At 42.5% G+C, this 21591-nt stretch overlaps 1 protein-coding gene and 1 pseudogene across 2 annotated transcripts in view; both read left to right on the top strand.

Moving 5' to 3' along the window:
• The window catches only part of MBOAT1 (membrane bound O-acyltransferase domain containing 1), a 166831-nt gene that overhangs the window by 22502 nt on the left and 122738 nt on the right, over window positions 1-21591 (top strand). The gene's annotated exons all lie outside the window — the stretch shown is intronic.
• Window positions 3485-5917, top strand: LOC111752393 (large ribosomal subunit protein eL30-like; annotated as a pseudogene).

Genomic DNA, 21591 nt, shown 5'->3' with positions numbered 1-21591 from the left:
AGACAAATCTCCTTGCCGAAGAGTTCCAAATAATTTGGAAAGGGCTGTATAACTCTCTGCTCCTTAAATGTGGGCTGAGCATAGTAACTTCTTGCAAAGAGCACAGTGTGCAAAGGGAGGGGGATAACTTTAAATTGGAGAAACCTACTTCAGCTAAGTGATCAAGGTCAATATCAAGTTGTACTGTATCTGCCAGAAAGGGAAGTTGGGACTAGTGTTTTTCTAAGGCAATTTTTTTAGTCAGAAGAGTGGAAAGATACGCAGTTATACCAGTATATGTTTGTGCTTTAGATTTACTTTTTGTTTTAAAGTTAAATTTATTAAAATATTTACATGCGTTCTATGTCACTTTGAGCGAAGAGGTAAAGGACATTTGGTTCTACCTGAATCTTCAGGCTCCTCCTCATCGGTTCAGGTAATTTTCATTAATAAATAGTGTTTAATAAGATAAATACTTCACTTAAATCAAATAACAGAGCCACTCCCAAACAAAACACTCCATGTGTTTATCTCACTGAGATATTTCCTCCTTAAGTTTTGACCTTGGGCATGTTGTTCTGCCTCTCAGTTCTCCATTCAGTCTGTCCTTATAGCAGAACTATTCTAAGCACATATTGTTTAAGCCACAAGAATCCATGCAAAAGTCTGCTCACAAGGAGTTATGGGATACTGGCTATACAGGAGTAGACAAAATTTCAGATCCAGGCTGCGGGGCTGACATTTGGGTTTCCTTCTGAGGTCTGTCCTGTGAAATCATCTGCTATGGGGCAGTGATAAGAGTATTAGGAGTATTAAGAATTGGATTCTAGACTCAGTAGATAGATGGCTGCCTTTGAGTTGATTCTGACTCATGGTGACTTTATGCACAACAGAACAAAATGTTGCCCAGTACTACCTCATCCTCACGATCACTGGCATATTTGAGTCCATTGGTGCAGTATTATGCTAGTCCCTCCCGCTGAGGGTCTCCCTCGCCCTTTTTGACCCTCTGCTTCACCAAACTTGATGTCCTTCTCCAGCAATTGATCCCTCTAGAGCAAGCGAGTGAGACGGTGTTCTGTTGTGATACATAAACTTTTCATTGGCTAATGTTTGGAAGTAGATTGCCAGGCCTTTCTTCCTAGTCTGCCTTAGTCTAGAAGCTCAGGTGAAATCTGACCACCATGGGTGACCCTGCTGGTATTTGAAATACTGGTGGCATAGCTATGCCAGCATCATAGCCACCCACAAACCACCGCAGTACAACAACCTGATGGATGGTAGTCTAGACCTAGAAAATAAAAAAAAAAAAAAATTTTTTTTTTGCAGACTAGGAAGAAAGGCCTGGCAATCTACTTCCAAACATTAGCCAATGAAAAGTTTATGTATCACAACAGAACACTGTCTCACTCGCTTGCTCTAGAGGGATCAATTGCTGGAGAAGGACATCAAGTTTGGTGAAGCAGAGGGTCAAAAAGGGCGAGGGAGACCCTCAGCGGGAGGGACTAGCATAATACTGCACCAATGGACTCAAATATGCCAGTGATCGTGAGGATGAGGTAGTACTGGGCAACATTTTGTTCTGTTGTGCATAAAGTCACCATGAGTCAGAATCAACTCAAAGGCAGCCATCTATCTACTGAGTCTAGAATCCAAGCGAATATTTATTAGGCATGTGACCTTGAACAAGACGTTTAAACTTTCTGAGCCTGATTCCTCATCTGTAAAATGATTTCATAATATTTACATTAAGGGGGATGTTGTGAATATCAAATGATGTAGGTGATCCATTGGAAAGGTTTGATAAACTGTACCATAAATATATATTGTTTGTTATCATTTCCCCTGTTGTCAGCTCCATCACATGGTTAAAGCCAGTAGAGAAAAAGGCTTTGTTGTTATAGAACTGAACTTAGGAAATACACGTTTCCTGTCTTTCGGTTTACTTTCTAGTGGTCTAAGTTGGACAACTGTTTTACACTATTGAAAGATCTTGGATTTAAATATATTCTTGGGAGGACTACTGTAATTATTGGAGAGGATACCTGGATAGTGAGGTGCCTGTGGGTGGCATTTGGAAAGGAGGTTGAGTTTTCAATGAGTACAGGGTGAAGAAGTAGAAAAGTCTTGGCTGAGGGGAGGCTAAGAGTACTAAGGATACTTCAAGGCAGAGAAATATGGGAGGAAGACGGCAGTAAGAGAAGGTAGTGATGACAGGTGGAACGAAAACTTTCTTTTGACTGTAGTGAAATGAGAGGGTGGAAATCTAAGCTGAAATGCAAGGCAAGTTTAGTGCACTCAGGAAGTGTGAGAAAACCTTCCGAAGTAATGACTGTTCTTATCAGGAAAATACTGCTTCTTATCATAGAAATGCTGAGGCTGTTAGTTGGGTGTGTTCATGGCCACTGGAGTGGCTTTGACTATGGGAATTAAAAAAAAAAAAAAAGTCTCCTAAAACAGACACAGAGCTCCATTTTTTACTTATCTTTCAGTCAGTTGGATATATAAAGTGCCTAATGTAGTTTCTGTCTCTTTCAATCAAAAGGAAAATATTCCTGAGGAGGTATGGTCAGTAGCCAAACCAAGTCAATTCTGACTCATGGTGACCCCATGTGTGTCAAAGTAGAGTTGTGTTCCATCAGGTTTTCAGTGGCTGATTTTTTGGAAGTAGAGTGCCAGGCCTTTCTTCCAAGGCATCTCTTGGTGGAGTTGGTCCATAGATATCCTTATTTATTCTGTCATATGGGATTTTTTCTACCTTTAATTCTGGTCACTGCTAATGTAGCTATAAATAAAACTTTTTAAATTGAGTGCTTCCTGTGTACCACGTGAAACACTCCACATGAATTATTTCGTCTATGCCATACAACAACCCTATGTGGTAGGAAATAATATTCCCCCATAACAACCCGGGGGTGGGGGGGTAAGTGACTTGTGTAAGCTCCCGTGGCTGGACAGTGGCAGAGCCAGGATTTGAACCAGGGTAGGCAAGTTCCCTCCCAGGACTCTTAGCCACTTCTCTATTTTATGCCTGAGGGCCTTGAGTGCAGACTCAAAGCGGGGATAATTCAGTGAATGTGTTGGCAAATCTGGGAATGAGTCACAATACTAAGCAGTTTTGCAGCTGCCGTGTTTGGCTTGTCCAATGTGTTGAAATGACCCAGGGCACTTATTTTACCCTCTTGTCTGTATCAGGTGGAGCCCTGGTGGCGCAGTGGTTAAACGTTCATCTGCTAACCAAAAGGTCGGCAGCTCAAATACGCCAACTGCTCCTTGGAAACCTTATGGGGCAGTTGTACCCAGTCCTGTAGGGTCACTATGAGTCAGAATTGACTTGATGACGGTTGGTTTAGCCGTGGACCATACCTCCTCAGGAACATTTTCCTTTGGATTGGAAGAGGTAGAAACTACATTAGGTGCTTTATATATCCAACAGGCTGAAAACCAAAATGTTTAGGGATCTTTCAATCTTTAAAGGCCATTGACCAAGTTCATTCCTTAAACCATGACTTCTTTATTGATTAATGCTAAAACAAAGATCACTGTAGCCTGGCAGCTGGTCAGGGAGCAGAACTCAGGGCAGGCAGGTAGGGACATCAGGAGGAAGGGGGGTCACTCCAGACAATGGGGGTGGTGGCAGTCATCACCCTACAGCCTCTGCTTGAACGCTTCCAGGGATGGGGGGACTCATGAACTCCAATGGGAATCAATTCTTCTACCTACTCAACTCCCAGTATTATGGTGAGTTCAAAGCTACTAGGGGCCCTGGTGGTACAGTGATTAAGAGCTCAGTTGCTAACCAAAAGGTCAACAGTTGGATCTACCAGCTGCTCCATGAAAGCCCTATGGGATCGTTCTGCTCTGTTCTGTGGGGTCGCTGTGAGTTGGTGTCAACTTGAAGGCAACGGGCTTGGTCAAAGCTGCTTCCCTAAAGTTTCCATCCCCTGAGCTTAATTCTGCTGAGGACACACGGTAATTTTACTGTTGAAATATGTAAAAACTGTGTTTCTAAGGCTTTTTGTCTTTAAGTTAAATACTCCCTCTTCCTATCACTTCATAACTGGATAGATAGATACATACATATATACATACATGCAAAGATATAGATAGATACATGCATGGATACATATAGACACATAGATATGGTTATAGATATAAAACCAGAATTGACTTGACAGCAATGGGTTTTTTTTTTTTGGTTTTTCTGTATTTAGGTATCTATCTAGTTATGAAGTGATAGTCACAAAATTCATATTTGTATCTATGAAAAGCCCCAAACCAAACTCATTGCCGTCGAGTCGATTCCAGCTCATAGCGACCCTTATAGGACAGAGTAGAACTGCTGCATAGGGTTTCCAAGAAGTGGCTGGTGAATTTGAACTTCTGACCTTTGGTTAGCAGCCAAGCTCTTAACCACTGTGCTGCCAGGGCTCTATAGCTATAATTATATATCTTTATCCATATTTATGTCTATAGCCATATCTATACCTGTCTATATAGTTCTGGCATGATAGTCATCAGATGTAAATGGCAGTCTCAGTGAGTCTGACCCTCTTTAAAATTACCCAGATTATTGTGGAGGATGAAGAAGACTTTTACTTTTTTTTAAAACTTGTGTACGTATACATATGTATGTATATATATGCAAACGTAGTATCTTGGAATTTAAAAACTTGGGAAGAGCTTCAGGACTTAAAGGAATGAAGTGATTGTGGAAAATATCACAAGTTGTGGTAGTTATTTTGGTGCAAGGGGCTATTGTAGTCTTACGTCCAGTAGGATTGCAGAGGTTGGTATAAGAAGAAGAAGTTGTTAAAAACTTGGAGTCCTGAATAACTTGGAGAATGGAACTACTTCTGACAGGAATGGAAAAGTGGAGATAGAGGTTGGCTGAGGAGGGGAAATAGTGAGTTCTGCTTGAGCTATGTGAAAGAGTTGGCAAGATACCAAAAAAGGAATGTCCTCCCTTTTCTCCCTCCCTGGCCATCTTGGTGGCTGCTCTTGGTTGGGGGCTGTCCTGCACCTAAGGCAGGAAGGTGGTGGCTGCAAAGAAGATAAAAAAGTCACTGGAGTCGATCAACTCTAGGCTCCAACTCTTTATGAAAAGTGGAAAATACATTCTGGGATACAGGCAGGCTCTGCAGATGATCAGGCAAGGCAAAGCGAAACTGGTCATCCTCGCCAGCAACTTCCCGGCCTTGAGGAAATCTGAAATAGATACTGTGCTATGCTGGCCAGAACTAGTGTCCATCACTACAGTGGCAATAATATTGAATTGGGCACAGCGTGCGGAAAGCACTACAGAGTGTGCACACTGGCTGTCATCGATCCAAGGGGTTCTGATATCGTTAGAAGCATGCCAGAACAGACTGGTGAAAAATAAATCATGTAATTTTTTTTCTTTAATAAAAGCGGCCAGAGCTTGTTTTAAAAACAAAAACAAAAAAAAAGGAACATCCTGAAGACAGAGTGAGAATGGAACCTGTGGCCACGTGAGAGATCCGAGCTGGGGAGATACAAATCCTGAAATCATTGGCATCCAGGAGAGGATGAAACCAGGGAAGTGGATGAGCTCACTGAGGGAGAGTCAGCTGAGACTCGTCTTGCCCTGGTGAACACTCTCCATTAACTGTGTGTGGAGGAGCTTAGGAGAGAGGGCAGCATTGGAAAGGTAATTTAGAATAATAGCATAGGAATGCATGTGGGTGGAAGGGGTGTTGCAGAGCCATCAAGGGAGAAAGAGGGTTGAATTTTTTGAGAAAAACACTGTTGGGGATGGCAATAAGGAGTTTTAGGAAAGCAGTGAAGAGGGTAAACTGCAGAGTGTTAGAGGGGAATGAGGCGTGAGGAGAGTATGTCTGTGTTGACCACTCACAAGAGAAAGTTAGTGGCTAAGGAGAGAAGACCGTGGCCGAAAGGGTCAGGGAGAGTTTTGTTTTTGCTTTTACAGATGGTGGGGAGTTGTTCATACTGGAGGACAGAAGGGAAGAAAGAAATCACGAAATGTGTGGAGAAGAAGCTGACAGAGACTGTTGGTGCAGAGTGTGGTACATGCAGGAGGGGATGGGGTCCGGAGCGTGGTCAGCTGAGGGCTGCTGGAGACACCCCTTCACAACCCGGAAGGATATGGGGTGGGCCAGAATCCCTTCAAGGCAAAGATGTTATGAGGAAGTGTGAGATGCTGCTGCTGAGTAGCTTTGGCTTCCTTTTTTCATTCAGCTGAAGAAGGCCTGGGTGAAAATGTGAAATTTAATTTATCTATCCGTAGTTGTTCTTTGGAAAGAGCCAGATACATGAGAGGGAGCCAAAGGGCAGGATGCGAAAAGTAAAGAGGCTCAAAGTGTCCATGATTTAAAACACTGATTCCCACACAGCAATGACCATCAGAATCACCTGGGCCCCACTCCTGATCATTCCGAGTCAGGATTTCCTAAAAGTCTTCATTTAGGACTCTTAGGGAATCTAACCACCACTTGCCTGTCAGTTTGTCCTACTGTGGTGGCTTGCATGTTATTATGATGCTGGGAGCTATACCACTGGTATTTCAAATACCAGCAGGGTCACCTATGGTAGACAGGTTTCAGTGGAGTTTACAGATTAAGACAGACTAGGAAGAAGGGCCTGGTGATCTACTTCTGAAAATTAGCCAGTGAAAACCTTATGGATCACAACAGGATATTGCTCAGTATATTGCTAGAAGATGAACCCCCTAGGTTGAAAGACACTTAAAATACAGTGACCGCAACAATGACTCGAGCGTACCGACAATTGTGAGGCTTGCCCAGGACCGGGCATTGTTTCATTCTGTTATGTATAAGGTCACCATGAATAGGAGCCTACTCAGTGGTAACTGACAACAACAGGGAATGTAAAGAACTAATCTGCCTTTCACAAGCTGCCTGGGTCACACTGGGATCCTCTTCTTAAAAGTAAGAGGGAGTGTGATTTTCTAGGGCATAAATACTCTGAATTTTGTGTAAAGCTTTGTCTGATCATTTACTCCTTTGAGAACTTGATCTAAATTTTTGCTCACTTGGGAATTTCAAGTCTCCCATGGTGATCAGACAACTTGCTATTTCTAAGGCTGTGCCAACCCTTGGGTGTGTGGGTATGTATTTTGTTATTTACCATTCTGAGCCTACAATTTCTTGTTCCGGCATCTCAGAGAACCCTCTAATCCTTTTCTCTAGGCTCTTTTCCAGTTCACAGAGTGCCTCTTACTCTCGCTCCATATAGTGTTTCATTTTTACTTTTAAACTCATGTAGAAAACAAGCACGCTGTTAAGCCTCTTCCTTTCTTGACCTGACCAATGGCACGTTCTTTTTCTATTTATTCTTTCATCTTAAGTAAACCCGGGGTCCAACTCTTAGTGAAGTGACCCACCCGCCCTCTCTTCTCTGTTGAAAATAGAGATTGCTGTTATCACTTTTGGTTTGGTAAATTGTTTTAAATCTGTAAATTAAGAATTTGAAACTTTTCAGAGGGGGCGTGGTAAGAAGAAAATGAAGTCCATGAGTATAGAGTGTCATTTAGGTGCTTGTGTTAGATGTTACATACATTTTGTTTTGGAATTTTAAAAATTACACTAACAAAAATCTTATTTTACAGGTAAGAAGATCCAGGTTCTTTGAGATTAAATTATTTACCCAAGCACACCCAGCGAGCTAGTGGCAGAAGTAGTTGTCTCACACCAAAGTTGAACCAAGTTGTCTGATACCAAAGTCCATGTTCCTTCTAGTATGGCATGCTTACTCCTTTGCTCATATCTTCAGAATTAATAAAATGTGGCCGTGTTAAGAAGGCTAGACATTTGAATTAGGTTAGTGCAAGTGAAATTGTTATTGATTGGTGTTTATACATTCCAGGCAGCTCAGGAATTCTCTCTCATGTCCTCGGGAGGACTTTATAATAATATCTGAATGAGCAAGTTGTAGCATTCAAAGATGTTTTAGAGGAATAAACACAGAAGGTTATTTTTATCTCAAAGATGTTTAAATTTGCAGTAAATGTTTCCAACCAACTTGATAAATAGTTTTATAGCCACATTTGCAGGCTGTATACTTTGCTTAAAGATGGACAAGTCCAGATGCCAACAGCTGAAGCATTGATTTCTACATGTCAGGTGTGGAACTTGTTAAATGAACTGGGAATTGGTCATTGGAATTGACCCAAGGCTCTGTGGTTTTCTTTCTGAGTTTCTGGTTAGTTTATTCATTTTCAGAAGTAGATGTATTCTTTCTCATGTGATTCTCTTCAGTCCTGGACCCAGATACAGTTTTACCCCTTTACATTGTCCAACATGTGTCTTTGGTAGAATATTCCTGATTATGCTACTTCTTCAAGGGCCCTCCCAGAACTCTGCTGCAACAGGATGGTGTCTTAGGCTGACCTTAGAGTAGGCCTTCTAGATTCAGAGGCCCACCAGGCATCCAGGGAAGAACCTGCCTAATAAACTTGCTTCAAGCTCTTGTTCATTCCACATGGAATCACACTGTCACCTTGAAACAGGCTACTCAGCCATATTGAAAACCCTAGTCAACACCCCTTCTCCCCTCTCTTTGTCTTGATAACCACAAGCTTGTTTTGAACAGGAAGTCGCAGCAGGTAGTGGCTCTGTCCACTGACTAGCCCTAGTTACACCTTGAAGCATGCACAGATGGAAATCACATCCTTCGACTGACCCCCCCCACCCCGCCAAATATAGGCATGGGAGGGTTAAAGGCAGAAAATTCCGGGTACCAAACCCAACCCCCTGAAGCCATTGGAAACAAAAAGCTCCCCAGCCCCCTTAGTCCGCGAGCACGTGGCCTTAAGGTCACTAGACCCCACGCGCTCCTTGTATGCGCAGACAATAAACTTGCTACTTTCTGTTTCCATTGCAATCAATGTCTGTCTTATTTCAATCGGCTAATACGACAGGACAAGAACCCGAGTGGCATTCAGTTACAACTTCTTTTTCTGATGTCATTCCCTTACCTTGGGCTGCAGGAAGGTGCTGAAACTCAGGGCACATGTTTTTAATTGAATTAAAAAAATTTTAGTGTGGTAAATATATATAACATAAAAATTTGCCATTTTAACTTTTTTCTCTTTTTAAAATTGTTATAAAAATTTATGTATAACACATATGCCATTTCAACATTTTTCATATGTACCATTCAGTGACATTAATTATATTTACCATGTTGTGCAACCATCAAAAAAATCCCAAACCGTGACAAAGTTTAACACCCATTGATGATAAAAATTCTCAGCAAAATAGGAATAGAAGGGAAATTCCTTGACATAAGAAAGGGCATTTATGCAAAACCAACAGCCAACATCATCCTAAATGGAGAGAGCCTGAAAGCATTTCCCTGGAGAATAAGAATCAGACAAAAAAAAAAAAAGGATACCCTAAATCACCACTCTTATTCAACATTGTGCCGCAGGTTCTAGCGAGAGCAATAAGGCAAGAAAAAGAAATAAGGGTTATCCAAATTGGTAAGGAAGAAGTAAAAGTATTCCTGTTTAACGATATGATCTTATACACAGAAAACCCCAAAGGATTCACAAGAAAACTACTAGAACTAACAGAAGATTTCAGCAAAGTGTCAGGATACAGGGTAAATATACAAAAATCAGTTGGATTCCTCTATACCAACAAAGAGAACTTTTGAAAAGGAAATCACCAAATCCATACCATCTACAATACCCCCAAGAAGATAAAATACTTAGGAATAAACCTAACCAGAGATGTGAAAGACCTATACAAAGAAAACTGCAAGACACTACTGCAAGAAACTAAGAGCTATATAAATGGAAAAACATACCTTGCTCATGGATAGGAAAACTCAGCATTGTGAAAATGTCAATTCTACCCAAAGCGATGTACAGATACAATGCAATCCCAATCTAAATTCCAACAACATTTTTTAACAAGTTGGAGAAACAAATTTCTGACCTCATGTGGAAAGGGAAGAGGCCTGGATAAGTAAAGCATTACTGAAGAAGAAGAACAAAGTGAGAGGCCTCACACTACCTGATTTTAGAACCTATTGTAAAATAGGCAGTCACGCCATGGTAGTCAAAACAGCCTGGTACTGGTACAACAACAGATACATAGACCAGTGGAACAGAATTGAGAATCAAGACGTAAATTCATCCATCTATGAGCAGCTGATATGTGACAAAGGTCCAAAGTTGTTAAATGGAGAAAAGACCGTCTGTGTAATGAATTGTGCTGGCATAACTGAATATCCATCTGCAAAAAAATGAAACAAGACCCATACCTTATACCATGTACAAAAACTAACTCAAAATGGATCAAAGATCTAAATATAAAATCTAAAACTATAAAGATCCTGTAAGAAAAAATAGGGACAACGCTAGGAGCCCTAATACATGGCATAAACAGAATACAAACCATAACTAACAGTGCATAAACACCAGAAGAAAAACTAGATAACTGGGAGCTCCTAAAAATCAAACACTTGTGCTCATCAACAGATTTCACCAAAGGAGTAAAAAGATGACCTACAGACTGGGAAAAAATTGTTGGCTACGACATACCCGAAAAGGATCTGATCTCTAAAATCTGTAAGATACTGCAACACCTCAACAACAAAAAGACAAATAACCCAATTGAAAAATGGGCAAAGGATTTGAACAGACACTTCACCAAAGAAGACATTCAGGCAGCTAACAGATGCATGAGGAAATGCTCACAATCATTAGCCATTAGAGAAATGCAAATCAAAACTAAAATGAAATGCCATCTCACCCCAACAAGGCTAGCTCTGATCCAAGAAACACAAAATAATAAATGTTGGAAAGGTTGTGGAGAGACTGGAACACTTTTGCATGGCCGGTGGGAATGTAAAATGGTACAACAACGTTGGAAATCCATTTGGTGCTTCCTTAAAAAGCTAGAAATAGAGCTACCATACGATGCAGCAATCCGACTCCTTGGAATATGTCCTAGAGAAATAAGAGCAGTTACACGAATAGATAATATGCACACCCATGTTCATTGCAGCACTGTTCATAATAGCAAAAAGATGGAAACAACCTAGGTGCCCATCAAGAGACGAATGGATAAACAAATTATGGTACGTACAGACAATGGAATAATACCATGCAATGATAAAGAACAATGATGAATCCACGAAACGTCTTACAACATGGATGAATCTGGAAGGCATTATGCTCGGTGAAATTAGGCAGTCATTAAAGGACAAATATTGTATGAGGCCACTATTATAAGAACTTAAGAAAAGGCTGAAACACAGAAGAAAACGTTCTTTGATGGTTACGAGGGTAGGAAAGGAGGGGGAGGGGAATTCATTAACAAGAATCATCTTCGGTGAAGGAAAGGACAACACACAATTCAGGGGAGGTCAGCACAACTGGACTAAACCAAAAGCTAAGAAGTTTCTAGAACACAACCAAACACTTCGAGGGACAGAGTACTGGGGCTGGGGTTTGGGGACCATGGTTTCAGGGGATATCTAGGTCAATTGGCATAACAAAGTTTATTAAGAAAATGTTCTACATCCCACTTTGGTGAGTTGTGTCTGGGGTCTTAAAAGCTTGCAAGTGGCCATCTAAGATGCATCGGTTGGTCCCAGCCCACTTGGAGCAAAGGAGAATGAAGAACACCAAAACCCAAAACCAAACTCATTGCTGTCCAGTCAATTCCAACTCGTAGTGATCCTATAGGAGAGAGTAGAACTGCCCCATAGAGTTTCCAAGGAGCGCCTGGTGGATTCATACTACCGACTTGTGATTAGCAGCTATAGCATTTGACTACTATGCCACCAGGGTTTCTGAAGAACACCAAAGACACAAGGAAAATATTAGCCCAAGAGACGAAAGGGCCGCATAAACCTGAGTCTAAATCAGCTTAAGACCAGAAGAACTAGACGGTGCCTGGCCACTACCAATGGCCGCCCTGACAGGGAACAGAGAGTCCCTGGATGGAGCAGGAGAAAAGTGTGGTGCGGAAATCAAATTAATGTAATAAAATCAGTCCTAATGGTCTGATTCAGACTGGAGGAACCCTTGAAGCCGTGGCCTCCAGAAGCTCTGTTAACCCAGAATTAAAACCATTCCTGAAGCCAACTCTTCAGACAAAGATTAGACTGGACTATAAAACAAAAAATAATACTCATGAAGAGTGTGCTTCTTAGTTGAAGCTGATACACGAGACCAAATGGGTGGTTCCCGTCCGTAGGCGGGATGAGAAGGCAGGAAGGGACAGGAGCTGGTTGGATGGACTTGGGAAACCTGGGATGAAAAGGGGGAGTGTGCTGTCACTTTATAGGGAATGCAATTAATGTCATAACAATATGTATATAAATTTTTGTATCAGAAATTAAGCTGTAAACTTTCACCTACAGCACACACAAAAAGAAATATTAAGCTAGCAGCAATAAAAAGTAAATAAAAACAAAAGTTAAATTTAGAGAATTGAAGATAAGTTATTAGTGATATTTTCATTTTATACCAATAATCCTTGGCTGCTGAAAAGATGGTTTTATCCCTTTGAGGTGTGTCAGGCACAGATTAGTCATTCAAGACATGTTTGAGACATGAATAAGGCTAACCTTTCACTAGCTGATGATATAGTGCTAAAATAAAAGAAAAATTCAATATACAGTATATTATTTTTTTACTACAGTTGTGTTCCTAAGAAGTTTTCTGTAAGCTGATTATTTATTTTTTTTAATTGTGCTTTAAGTGAAAGTTTACAAGTCAAGTCAGTTTCTCATACAAAAACTTATACACACATTGTTATGTGGCCCTGGTTGTTCTCCCTATAATGTGACAGCATACTCCTTCTCTCCATTCAACCAGCTCCTGTCCCCCTCTGCCTTCTCATCTCGCCTCCAGACGGGGGCTGCCCACATAGTCTCATGTGTCTACTTGAGCTAAGAAGCACACTCCTCACCAGTATCATTTTATGTCTTATACTCCAGTCTAATCTTTGTCTGAAGAGTTGGCTTCAAGAATGGTTTTTGTTTTGGGCTAACAGAGAGTCCGGGGGCCATGACATCTGGTCCCTCCAGTCTCAGTCAGACCATTAAGTGTGGTCTTTTTACTAGAATTTGATGTCTGCACCCCACTCTTCTCCTGCTCCATCAGGAATTGTCTGTTGTGTTTCCTGTAAGGGCAGTCATAGCGGTAGCTGGGCACCATCTAGTTTTTCCCATCTCAGGCTGATGGAGTCTCTGGTTTATGTGACCCTTTCTTTCTCTTGGGCTCATATTTTCCTTACAGCTTTGGTGTTCTTCATTCTCATTTCCACCAGGTGGGTTGAGACCAGTGGATGCATCTTAGCTGGTAAGCTGATTATTTGTAATCAAATCATATTAAAAGTACTAAAAATCCCTCTGTATTGTATCTTTTAAATTGCAGTAAATACTTACAATAAGGAAAAAAAAAAAAACCAAACCCATTGCTGCCTAGTCAAATTTGATTCATAGCAGCCCTATAGGTCACAGTAGAACTGCCCTGTAGGATTTCCAAAGCTGTAATCTTTATGGAAGCAGACTGCTATATCTTTCTCCTGAGGAGCCTCTGTTAAGTTAGAACCATGGACCTTTTCCCTTAGCAGGCGAGCACTTAACCAGGGCTCCTTGTGCAACCACGATCACCATCTGTTCCAAAAGTTTTTCATCAGAACTCAGTACTTCTTAAGCAATAACTCCTTGTTGCCCCTTTCCACTAGGCCCTGGTAACTGCTAATCAACTTTTCTGTCTCTGCATTTGCCTATTGTAGATATTTCATGTAAGTGGGATCATACAATATCTCTCCTTTTGTGTCTGGCTTATTTTACTTAGCATATTGTTTTCAAGGTTCATCCATGTTGTAGCATGTATTAGAACGTCATTGCTTTTTATTGGTAATATTCCATTGTATGTATATACCATGCTTTTTTAATCCATTTATCTGTTGATGGACGTGTGGCAATTGTGAATAACATTGCAGTGAACATGTATCTGTTTGTGTCCCTGCTTTCAAGTCTTTTGGGTGTATATCTAGAAGTAGAATTGCTGGGTCAAATGGTAATTCTATGTTTCATTTTTTTGAGGAACCACCAAATTGTTTTCCACAGTGGCTGCCCCAATTGACATCCCCACCAGAAATGTAGCCGGTTCTAATTTCTTCACGTCCTCACCAATACTTGTCTTTTTTTTTTTTTTTTTCCAATAATAGCCAAATTAGTTGTTTTTCATTGCCGTGGAGTGCATTCAGATTCATGGTGACTCTATGTGTGCAGAATAGAACTGCTCCATAGAATAGTCATCTTGGTGGGTGTGAAGTGGTATCTCATTGTGGTTTTGCTTTGTGTTTCCCTGATGACTAATGATATTGAACATCTTTTCATGTGCTTATGGGCCATATGTATTTTTTCTTCAGTGACATGTCCTGGGCACATGGGATTTTAGAGTGCTTGCTTTGCCCAGGAGAGAGAAAATACAGGGAATGGGTATGCCAAAAACATCACTGAAGATGGCCTACCTGCAGATGAAGACATAGCCTACTTTTTCTCCTCTCTTTGTCTTCACACATTGCACACAAGCAAAATTTTGCTCTCAGCAAAACTGAACCCACCCAGCCCCGTGTTCTTCCTTCCAGCCACTTACTGATGGGAGGCAGTGGTCAAAGGAGGGAGTCAGGTGGACCTGGCATTAACTACCTATGAGGCCGTGGACAAATTACTAACCCTTCCTGAGTTTTAGTGTTTTTATTTATAAAATAGAAATAATTTTACAATTAATACCTACTCATAAGTTTGCTAAGAGAATGGAATGAAAAAGATGTAAAGTGCTTGGACCTTGTTCTAACCAAAGGGTCTGCAGTTCGAATCTGCCAGGCACTCCTTGGAAACTCTATGGGGCAGTTCTATTCCGTCCTATAGGGTCGCTATGAGTCGGAATTGACTGGAGGGCACTGGGTTTTTTGGGTCATAGGTTTGTTAAGAGAATGGGATGAAAAAGATGTAAAGTGTTCAGGCCTTGTTCTGTTGTTGCTGTCACGTTAGTTGCCATTGAGTCAGTTCTGATTCATGGCCATCCCACATGTACAGGTAGAACGGCTCCATAGGTTTTCAAGGCTGTGACCTTTTGGATGCAGATCACCAGGCCTATCTTCCGGGGCGCCTCTGGGTGTGTTCGAACCACCAGCCTTGCAGTAATAGTTGAGGGCTTAACCATTTATGCCACGCAGGGCCTCTCCTTGGGCATTAGAGAATATAATTAATTATAATTACTGTTTCTTGGGCACTGTCCTGGGTGTTACACTTACAAAAATGGACAAAACTTATTCTCTTCCTTCAGAGAACTCAAACTTTGAATATAAGCACACACGGAAATGTAATTGCAATTACATGTGACAATTAAAATGTTAGATGTGTATATTATCACAGAAGGAATATAGAGACAGACACCTGGCCCAGCATGTGTGTGTTTATGGGGGGGAGGGGCGGGTAGGAGGTGACTAGGAAATTAAGAGGGTGGGAATCAAGAAAAGGTTTCTTATGGGAGGGGGAGGTAGGGAGTGGGCATCAGATGAAAGCAGGGCTCATTCTTGTAGGAGATGGGGGCGTCCTCGAAGAGCTTTAAGGCTGGAAGAGAGGCAGCTGGATTTGTGTTCTACCTAGTTCCTTTAGTGGAGGATGGTTTGGGAAGATACAAACTAATTATTCGCTATAAAATGTGGAGAACCCCGTACAAATACAGGGACTCGTCATCCTCCCAAGGACTTGAAACTTAACCTAAACCTTGGCTTAGTGACTAGAGTCCTGCTCTCCAAGGGTAATTGCCCATCTGATACCTGCCTGCTTGTCTGCCAGTGTGGGCTTCCAGTTTGGCCCACCCTGGGTAGACCAGCTATTCTCTGCCCACCTGTTGTGTCGTGGCTTTATCAGACAGTATCCTGCCTTCTCCTACCCCTGCCCCCATGGTGACCAGAAAAAAGCCCCCAAAAAGTTGCCATTGATTCAACTCTAACTCATGGTGGCCTCATGTGTGTCAGAGTAGAACTGTACTCCGTGGGGTTTTCAATGGCTGATTTTTTGAAAGTGGATTGCCAGGCCTTTCTTCGGAGGAGACGCTGGGTGGACTTGAACTTCCAACCTTTTGGTTAGCAGCTGAGCATGTTGTTTGTACCAACCAGGAACTCTGCATGGTGACTAGGGTGCAGGCTTTGCTGGCCAGGCTGGACATCTGCCTCCACACCAGACCCCCCAGCCTGGGAATGGTTACCCAACATGTCCTCCCCACATGTGTGGGCCTAGTGCCGGGGCCCTGCCTCCTCCTGCCTGTCTTACTGGGAGTTACCGGCCAGAGACCCCACAGATTCCTATTAAATTTAAGGGGAAGAGATGTCAAAGATATTTTGGAGCTGGGTGTTGAGCCTTTTGGGCAGGGCCTTGCTGACAGTAAAACCTTGGTGGAGTCCCAACTGTTCAGTGTCATGACCTTAGCTTTGCTGGTCTAGAGTCTTGATTTTGTCAGTGAATTTAGAATTGATGGGGCTCAGGACTGGCACCAACCAAGCCAAATGCCATTTTATTCCTTTTTAGCGACAAACAGAACTGGTAAGCAAGATGGAAATACAGGTAGTCCCTGAATTACAATGTATTTGAATTAAACAAACCGCACTTACGGCTGTTTTTTTTTTTTTTTTTAATGATTTGTGTGTTTTTTTATTTATGTATGTATTAAAATGTATCTGTATGTTTATATGTAATGTTTCCAACCCCAAAGACAAAGATTGGATTTATAAAGATACTGATAATAAAAGGTAATAATAATGAAAACTAAATGAAATCAAATCGAGGCCTTTGACTTATGTCAGAACCGACTTACGATGGAGCTGTTAGAACTGAACCCCGTCATAAGCCGAGGACTACCTGTACTGATGTTAGTTGTTGCATTTATATCCTATGTCGGAGACTTTTCCTGCAAAACCAAAGGGTAACCAGAGGTTACTCCGAGAGCAAAGAGTTAGCTGGGTGGGTGTGGTGGCCATTGCAATTGCATTGTGTTGGTCAGATCACTGTATCTGGGTCAGCTGGCTGGGACCCTGTTCAGCTATACAGTGCTAGAGACATCCTCACACAGACTTGCTCGACTTTTTTTTTTTCAATTGAATTCTTACAGACCACTCCTTCTGTAAACACATTCTCTTTTCCAGGTAGATAGTAGTGCTGTGGATTAGGTTACAGTTTACTTCAGTTACATTCCAGCCCTGAGGACGGGCAGCCTGCCAGGTACAGGTGAAAGTGTAACAAAGACTACGGGAGTTCTCTTTGGCTGCGCCTAGCCATTATGGAGAGGAGCAGGAGATAAGGCTATAGAGGAGTTTCAATACCTAAGAGCACCATATAGTAACTTGGTCCTTTTAGAAATATAATACCATTCCTTTCTGTTTTGTGTTTGTATATATGTAACAAAACATTTGCCAATTTCACAATATTTTACAGGTACAATTCATTGACACTGTGTTCATCATATTGTACAGCCATTACCACTCTTGTTTTCCAAATTATTCCACCGTGGTTTAACAGAAACTCCCTGCCCCCTAGGCAATGACTCCCTGGTCTCCCCTCAGTCTTAGATGTTTACTTGGTCTGTATACCCTGGTGGCGTAGTGGTTAAGCGCTATGGCTACTAACCAAAGGGTCGGCAGTTCAGATCCGCCAGGGGCTCCTTGGAAACTCTATGGGGCACTTCTACTCTGTCCTGCAGGGTCGCTATGAGTCAGAATCGGCTCGATGGCACTGGATTTGGTTTGGTTTTTTTTATATATTTGCACTTACCAATTCTGACACCAACTGTCCCTCCCATGGCACTCTGTACTTCTCTGCTGTTTTCGATAATTCATTGCAATGGCCACACAGAACTACAGACCATACTTATGATTATGGGGTTTATTAGGGAAGTAACAGGTTACAATTCAGGCTCAGGAACACTCAGGATACAGTTCTTCCATCAGGACAGCCTCTTCCCTGCCATGCTCACAGGCATGCCTCTCACTGGCCCTCAGTCTCTGCCCGAAGGCACTCAGCTTTCTCGCCGCATGAGTCGGGAAGGCCACTGCACAGTCTGCTGCTGCCAGGTCTCTGCCCTGGGTCTTTGCTGCTGGGTCTTGTTGCCTTTAGCTCCTGGATCCAGGAGCTTCTCAGCGCAGGAATCCTGGGCCCAAAGGACACTGGTTCTTCTTCTTTGGTGGTGGTGGGCTCTTCTTTTCCACCTCTGGGGTGGCTCATTTCAAACCTAGTGGGATGGCAAAACTGACCAATCCCTTTGGTGGGGCGTCCCCTGGCTTTTCTAGCCATGGTTCTTTCATATTTGGAGGATAACTTCCCCTCCCAATCATTTTACCAGTCTACAAGTCATTGACAGTTAGTCCTTCAATAGGGCAGAGTCCTCAGGGTAAGGTTACTCATGTACCAGCCACTCAGGTCTGCTGTAGGTATCCATCTGATTTGGTCAGCCTCTCCAACAGTTTGTCCTGACTTTACCCCTTCTGGTGTCAAATAAAATTTAACTGAGAGAAGATTATTTCCTTGCTGCGAGCTTCACGAGCTATCAGCACAGAAAAACCTTTAAGGGACTTCAGGTTCGGCCCCCATACTCCAGTCCAGCAGTGCCTCCCCCTTAGTCCACTCTTTGAGTTACAGCTTCTACAATTACAGTTTTTACAATCCCAGTTAACACTCAACACGCACAGCTGAATCGTATAATCCTATCAGCATCTTTCCCTACTGTCTCTTCTCCAGACTCATCAGGAAACTATTCAGTGGGGATCCTCCCTTGTCCCCCTCATTTAATGCAAGCACTCACGAACTTGTGTAATCCAGCCACTTCATGCCTGTATTTCCCCACATATTAGACAGCCAGTTTCTGAATTGCCCGTCCCTAAAAAAAAAAAATAAAATAAAAAAATTAAAAAATTATTTTTTTATTTTTTTTTTACCAAACCAGTATTCTGAGGAGACAAGCATGTTCCATGGTCTTAAAGAATCTTCTGTTTGGGTTGGAACTTTGAACATCTGCATCAGTAAGCAAAGTCCATTCCAGAGCAAACCATCAAATTGCAGCATTCGGTACCAGCTCTCGGTGTCAAACGTCTTCCTTTTCGTTTGGTCGGGTTCTGGTCAGTTCACTCCTAACCATCCAAGGTAGGTCACATTGGGTAGCAGTCTTAGGCTTGAGAGTTCACACCCACCTCCCGGCACTTCAGACAACCCCTTGACACTCATCCCTAGCCCTATTGGGCTAGATCAGTGGGTTCCACCCATAAACATAGGAGTCCACGCAACTCCCTTTTACTTCTGGCCAGCCAGCCGTTCCTCTCACTTTCATCCCTAGACCCTGTGGGCTAGGTCAACTGGTGCCACTGGAACATGTCCACACTCAGCCCGTCTCTTCATTACTGCACTTCCCCCATTTCTACTCATTCAGTGGACCCAGGCAGTCACCACAAGTGAGCAGACCAAGCTATCTACTCGCTGGTTCCCTTTAACTTCAGTCCTGGAAGGGGATTCCTTCTGATGGACACCGACTTTTCTTTCTTCAGTGCATCCAACAGCAAACTGCTTGCTTGAAATTCAAAAAGCAAAATGGTCAGTCTTTTTTTTTCCTTCTCCAGGTCCTGCCTTCTCTAGTACTCTCAGCAGTTTTGGGTGGTTCTGCATGTCTTTTCAAATGCAAATCTGGGTGGGGCTCAGGTTTTCAACCTAAGCCCCCACTCTATACACAGGGCTACAGCCTTCAAACCAACAACCTGTATTTCCCTCTGGCACATCCTAGTTCCCCTTTTAGCAAATAGTCAAATATTGGCTGAAGGCGGGTTACGTGGTCTCTATAATAATAATAATCTATAATACCCAATATTCATTTCTACAGAACTAGGTAAGAGGAACATTTAATATCCATAGTATATCCAATTAGGCACATAACCCTAAACACATAACCCTTTTTTAAAACATTTCAGTTTCATCTTATTTTCTTCGTACTTTAGCTGTCCTCTCATTCATATGCATATGTCATTGAGCCTCTGGCTGCATGGAACCAGTAGACCTTGGCCCCATATCAATCTTCCTGCTTATCTGGCTTGATTTTTCTCCCAGGCCATTCCAGGTGGAGCTTTTCTCTCCTCAGCTGCAGCATAACCTTCTCTTCAGCCATTACAGTCAACAAGCAAAGCAACCATCCAAGAATCAAAAGTTTTACTTCCCAAGCTCGTTTATTCTTTCTCTTACAAAGTTCCATGCTTTCATGAGTCTGGAGCCATTGCAAAGCATCCCACTCCTGACACCAACTGCAAAAAAAAGGCATGGGTTGATGTCTGACCTCCTCTCTCTTCACAAGGGGAAAAGAAAATCAAGACCAAGAGCCCAAGGCTGATTCCTATGAGGCCAGGTTAGACATGCCTCCTTTCTCCACAACCTTTACCAATTCTCACACCAGCTGTCACTCCCATGGCACTCTCTGCTTAGTTTGATTATTCATTGCAATGGCCACACACAACTCACAGACCATACTCACGATTATGATGTTTGTTAGGGAAGTAACGGGTTACAATTCAGGCTCATGAACCCTCAAGGATATAGTTCTTCCATTAAGACAGCCTCTTCCCCACAGTGCTTGCAGGGATGCTTCTCCCTGACCATAAGTCTCTGCCCAAAGGCACTCAGCTTTCCCGCTCCATGGGCGGGGAAGCCCACTGCACCGAATCCCACTGCCAGGTCTCTGCTTCTGGGTCTTGCTGCCTTTAGTGTTACAGATCTCTTTCTCACTCTGCCTCCTGTGTCTAGGAGCTTCTCAGCACAGGGATCTCGGATCCAAAGGACATGCCGGCTCTTTTTCCTTGATGGTGGTGGGCTCTTCTTTTCTACTTCTGGGATGGCTCATTTCAAACCCAGCTGGATGGCAAAACTGACCAGTCCCTTTGGTGGGCTGCAGTTACCCTGTCACACAGTCCTGCCCAATCACTTGCATGGGAGTTACAAGACTGTGACTAGAAAGGCCACACAAAAGTGACCCGTGGCACTGTGTACTGCCCTCAGTGGGTATGATAATTTGATAGAATGACTCACAGAACTCATGGAGACTACCTATACTTACAGCTAGCCATTTATTTTAGCCAGAAAGCATACAAATGAAGAGACACATCAGGCATAGTCAGGTAGAGGTCCTGGCATGAGGCCCTCACTGACCCCAGGGACATGCCCCTCTTCCTGTGCTTAGATGTTCTTGCCAATCCAGGAGACCCAACAGGGTCTTTTATAACAATGTATATGCATGATTGGTGCCTCATTGTATATGTGTGATCCGATCAAATCAATGAATATGCACGATTGATTGCATTGTGCACTCTCCCTTACTGAGGTTAATGGCCAGCGGTGGTCTGTGTAGCCCCTACTCATTTGTCCACATTCAAGTATTGCCTGGCTGTTTTAGGAAAAATAAGGGCACATTGATTGCTTGAGATATTCCAAGGGCAGTTTTCAGGAACCAGAGACAAAGGCCAAATTGAGTTCTTTGTTCCTCACACAGTTTACACTTACAATAAACTTTCCATCATCTAATAGTGAGTTCTCACTCCCCCCAGA

Source organism: Loxodonta africana, chromosome 1 (assembly GCF_030014295.1).
Source record: "Loxodonta africana isolate mLoxAfr1 chromosome 1, mLoxAfr1.hap2, whole genome shotgun sequence".
Taxonomy (NCBI): Eukaryota; Metazoa; Chordata; class Mammalia; order Proboscidea; family Elephantidae; genus Loxodonta; species Loxodonta africana.
This window is presented reverse-complemented; position numbering and strand designations above follow the sequence as displayed.